The sequence below is a fragment of the Panicum virgatum genome, chromosome 3N, assembly GCF_016808335.1.
Source record: "Panicum virgatum strain AP13 chromosome 3N, P.virgatum_v5, whole genome shotgun sequence".
NCBI lineage: Eukaryota > Viridiplantae > Streptophyta > Magnoliopsida > Poales > Poaceae > Panicum > Panicum virgatum.
The window spans coordinates 27,221,621-27,227,151 of NC_053147.1; the positions used below are offsets into that span (position 1 = coordinate 27,221,621).

General features: G+C 43.0%; 1 long non-coding RNA gene and 1 other non-coding gene across 2 annotated transcripts; both read right to left on the bottom strand.

Annotated features, from left to right (window-relative positions):
* Window positions 1–1,642: 1,642 nt before the first annotated feature.
* On the bottom strand, window positions 1,643–4,508 carry LOC120665458. Its single transcript, XR_005671166.1, has 2 exons — window positions 3,946–4,508; window positions 1,643–2,756 (listed from the first exon to the last, which is right to left on the bottom strand). It is a non-coding gene; the product is annotated as an uncharacterized LOC120665458 (long non-coding RNA).
* On the bottom strand, window positions 3,590–3,671 carry LOC120668244. Its single transcript, XR_005672341.1, has one exon. It is a non-coding gene; the product is annotated as a small nucleolar RNA Z199 (small nucleolar RNA).
* Window positions 4,509–5,531: the final 1,023 nt, after the last annotated feature.

Below are 5,531 nucleotides of genomic sequence, written 5' to 3' on the forward strand. Positions count from 1 at the left end.
ATCTGGTCAAACATTGATGGGACACCAAAAAATTTCGTTTTTGGGAACTAAACGCTATGTTTTGGGCGGTGCTCCAAAACAGTCAATACCAACAACAACGTTGCGTCCGTACGTGCAATCACTCACCATGTTGGTAGAGAGGTCGATCCAGCAGCTAGCTAGCGCTCGGATCTACGGCTGCTGCCCTGCCAGTACGGCAGATGCATCACCGACTACTCATGCACGATGCAGCAGTCTCCAAGGACCACCGCGCGCGGGTTCATTATTCATCTCCGGGGAACACATGAACCGCGCGGATTCACGTTCAGGATGGTCAGAGGCGGCGTCGAGGACGGCCCACCCCGTAGAAACGGGCTCCTAGCTCGCCGTCCCGAGCTAGACATACGACCAGTGACCAGTGTACAATCACTCGTCGGACTACCAGTCGTCTGCCACGACCACTTGACTCTCTGATACCCTTGATCGAGAGCCGCTGATTTCAACTTCCATTCAACCTCCATGCCCGGGTGGCGTGCAGGAGCTGCCGGCCGGCCGGTCGGCAGGACGTACGTACGGGGAAGGCAGGCACGCAGCGCTACGGGAACGCACTTATGCAAAAAAAAAAAGGTTTTTAGGGACGGGTAGAATGGGATTTGTAAGGGCGGGGGCACCCCGCAGCTAGAAATCAAGTTTTTCAGGGGCGGATAAAAGACCCGCCCCTGAAAATCATTTTCCAGAGACAGGCCATGGCACCAACCGTCCCTGGAAACTTTTTTTCAGGGGCGGCCCACCCCATCATCCGCCGCTAGTAATCAATTAAAAAAATTAAAAAAAAGTCAGAGCCAGCCGCGGCACACACGCGCCTACGCCCGCGCGCCGCCACACGCCGTTGCCTGCACGCCGCACGAGCCTCGCGCCACCGCCCGCTGCGTTCCGCCGCTCGTCCAGGTGCGCCGCCGCGCTTCCAGGGCGATGCCGTGGCCGTGTGTCCAGGTCGCGGCCACGCCGCCGCCGCTGCTCACTGCACCACGGCCGTGACCTCTAGGTCGTCGCGCCGCAGTCCCACTACAAAAAATCTGGTGATCCATGACAATTGAATTTCGTCACAGATCACTGAAAAACCGTCATAAAACAGTATCTATGACGATCTCAAATAACGTCATATATTGAGCGTCACAGATCACACCTCGTGACGTTCCTTAAATTTTCGTCATAGATTGCTTGATCCATGACGTTTTAAAACCGTCATGGAATGTCTCCGGGCCCCCTGAAGCCCAACCCAAGCCCGTTTTCTATGACGAAAATTAACATCACGAATAGTATAATTTTCGTCACAGGTTCTATTGCCATGTCACACATTGATGACATGGAGGATAACATGGCTGCTGACATGGTGATGACGTGGATAGCAATGATGACGTGTAAATTAACGTGGCCGATGACATGGTTGCTGACGTGGCGGGTGACATCAGCACCACGGCCCATTTGTGAATGGGCCCAATTCAGCCTGGTCAACAGACTTGGGCCAAATATTTCTCAGCCCACCATTAATTTCAAGCTAACCAAAATCAACACTATATACAGCCCAAATAATAATTTGGCCCACCAATTCATCCCATTTTTTCCACCCATTTATCGAAACAAAAATCCCAGCACAAAAATAATAGCATCACATGAATCATGTTTCCATTCAGCATCGCATTAAATCAACATATCACATACATTTTTTTTCATCTAGTATCACTTGCCGTCCATTGTAGCATCAGAAACAAAAAAAAGATAGGTTTCAGCAGAATTACAAACACAAGTTTGGTTCCTGCAAAAGCTTAGTTCCACCAAAAGCTAACATACCACCATGACGCTTTGCTCGGTCCATTTTGACACAGCAAATGCTCAAGCTGCGCCTCCAACACAATTTGCTTTTTCATCTCTGACCTAGCAGAAATCTGCATGTATGCTTGACGGCCATCTCATTCACATCCACAACCATGTTGTACCTGCACATATATATTATAAAGTTCAGATGCACATGTACATGGTAAATTTCATATGGTATTATGAGGATACTAAGGTCTTGCATATTCAGATCTTACATTTCTATATCTATCCATGTTCTCTACAGATTAGTAGAGTACAAAATCTGCAGTACAGCACATGTATATAATACCTCATCAGGCAGTGCATCCATCTAGCAAGAACTCTATTTTCAGATAGATATCTAACTGGTCCTCCTAGCACTAGTACTTTCAGTCTAGCAAAATAGCAGTTGAGAACACCTCTAATCCGAAGTTCTAAAAAATTGGTATAGCAAAGTTTAAGGATAGATAGCTACAATTAATGATTTCTTATTACAAACATGGTATGACTGTTATTATAAGGGATCAGAAACTTATCTTGATGTATGACAGACTCAAAGTCTCTTATCAGTTTGTAGGTCACAAACAATACACTGCACAGGATAGCTACAGCTTATCAGGACAATCATCGAGCACCAGTTGACTTTATTTACCAAATCAAAATTGCTGCGTGCTAATGCAATAAAAAACTGTGCAAAGAAATATTTGCTTATTGCCAATTTATCTCAGCAAAATTTTAGTTTATACTAGACCACATTAGGATAAAATAAATAAACAAAAAAGCTCATGAAAACAATATTGCAGTGCGAGTACTAGCCTCACTTCACATAAACAACAATCAATTAGAAATCAAATTATCTTTCTTCCCTGTGTGATGACCAGCCATTCTCATCACTTGCTCCTGCACAACCTTTGCTCCATCTGCAGGATAAACTCTGTTTCCATATTGTAAATATGGGAAATTTTCTACTGATGATAACCATAATACTAGGAGAGTCAAAAGAAACTGAAACGCTATTTGGTTGTCAAAAGAAACTGCAATGGTAGCATGAGTCCTATCTATGTTTATAATGCTCAGACCAACTTCTGCAAGGAAATGAAAATATAAGACAAAAGCAATTGTATTTATCAAAGGTTTACAAATATGTGAATAAATAGTTCAGGGGGGATCTATTGCGCTTTAATATCAGTCAAGGTGCATATGCTTCCCCAAACATGTAAGACTTGTCAAGAATAACAATGCTGAATACTAGGATAATACATGTCCAAATATTCAGTTATGGGATCGAAACAAATTTGTACATAAGATATAGTATTGTCCCTCTTTGAAGTTGTACCCAAAGCTTTTTTACTACTCGATTTCATGGTACAGAAACAGTGGTAAACTATATTCATATGTGCAGGGGCTAGTATGCCGAAATATCCCAGAACTCATGATCCAAACTCTAGAAGCAAGCATCAGTTTTCCTTTTATAACTCTAGTAGACTGATCAAATCTAGTAGCCACACCAGCCAATTTTGTTCCAAACTAACTTGTTCACAACAGCAAGAAACATATAACTATACACAAATACCAGGTTTATGCCGGTCATAGGAACCAACTGATCGAAACAATCCCAAGCTTCCCAAGTGAGGCTTCACGAATAACACAAGTAAAGGCTGAAATTTCTACCTCCACACGCAAAAAATATCGTTTCCTACTGTACAATTAGTATTAAACAAGTAGTAAACAAATTGCAAGGCTTCGGCTTAGTAGTAAACAAATTAGTAATAAAGAAGTATCGTAAGAGTATTACTCCCATGATATTATTGCAGTTTATACTCATCACTTGACCCTCGACAGTCGAAGCAGACAAGAAGGGTATTTAGATGCATTGGAAACTCGTACAATGAAACAGGCATATAATCCAATGGCTTAACTACTAATTGCTAGGAACATTTCCAAAGGAGTGAATCAGAGAAAGTGCCTGAATAAATTGGGTTTGAAACACAAAACCAGTGAATAATCAGGGAAAATCCAGCAACACGCAGAGAGAAATAGAAAACGAGGTAGATCTAGCAGAGAGAGAACGGATGAGAGAGAGAACGGATGAGAGAGAGAGAGAGAGACCGGATCTTGCACTTGCGAATGCGGCCAGCGGCGTATCGCACAAGGAGCAGGTGGTCTTCTGGAGGTAGGGGAAGAAGCCATGGACGGAGTGGAGGAGATGTGACACTGGGGAGGAAGAAGCCGCCGCCGAGCCCGCGACAACCACGCCATCGTAGGTGGGGGAAGCCCACGCAGCTGGAAGTCGAGCTTGAATTGCCGAGGAAGAACCCCGCGGACTCGATCCGCTCCGAGCAGGAGAGAAAGAAGCACCGCCTGCTCTTGATCCGTGCGCTTCACCTGGGGCCGCGCCTCCTCTAGATCCACGCACCGCCGCCCGCAGGAAGGAGTGCTCGAGCTGGGTCCAAGCACCTGCGCAGCGGCGACGAGGTCAAGTGAGACGGTGGCCGCGGCCCTGGACGAGCGAGAGGGAGCAGCGCGCAGATCTGAGGAGAAAGAGAGGGGTAGGTGTGGAGGCCGGAGAAGTGCCAGTTGGGGACGGGACAGGGAGAGGCGAGGAGGGCGGCGGCGCATCTGATGCGAGAAGAGCGGCGGCGCGTCTGAGGTGAGATGTGGGAGGGCGAGGAGAAGCGAGTAGGGTTTGGAAGTGGAGCAGGGGATATTTATTGGATGATTGATGCAGCTCAGGCGTTGGATCGAAGATGGATGGCTAAGAGAAGTTGGGCCTTAGTGAAAAACAGGTCTGTCTGTGTTTCTTGGCCCGTTTAACGTTCTAATTTTTCTTTTTTATTTTATGGACCACTGTGAAGTAAACTATAAAAATAATTATGTTATATATACAAATTTATTTTTAATGTGTAACAGCCTAGAGATAAATTGTGTTGCAGAAGTTTCAAATTTGTTAGAACTTATTTACTATTTTCTATAAGTTAAATGAATTTCTACATGGTTATCGAAATTAATTCCAAATTGAATTACATGTGCATCTCATAGGATTAAAAAAACCTACAAAAACTATATTTAGTCTCATATGTTACAGTTTAGTCAATTTCCTCGAGATATATGAAAAATTCAATTGTATTCTATGGACAAATCAAACTTCTTTCTCCAAATTACCGCATAATAATTACAATAATATCTAAATTTGGTAAAAAAAAATCTACAAATTAACATAGTAACATGTTTTTGGTCCATAAGCTCACGATAAAAAAACTTGTATAGTATTAGTAAAGTGAGACCATATATTGTTCACAAAATGATACATGCCTCATCTAGTTTCTTATAACTCAAGCTAAACTTTGAGTTTTGAATACCTCATAACATTTTTGAACTCATATGCACCTTGAACCCGGACACAACCTCATTTTCCCCATATTGTTAGAAAATATGAAGTTACATTGGTCATTGCTATGCCAAAATGTTATTTTCTATTTTGTACTTGGTTAGAAGAAAACTTGCTATATAGAAAAGTTATGATAAATAATAATTTACATACAAAAAATATGCCATAGATGAAAGTTCTTGATTTTAGAAAAATTCAGAAACAAGAATCATCAAATTTGGAGTTATTATGAGGGAGAAATACCAACAACAAAATTTAATTCCGGATTAAAAAGAAAAAGATGAATCGCACATGTGTTCTTGATTGC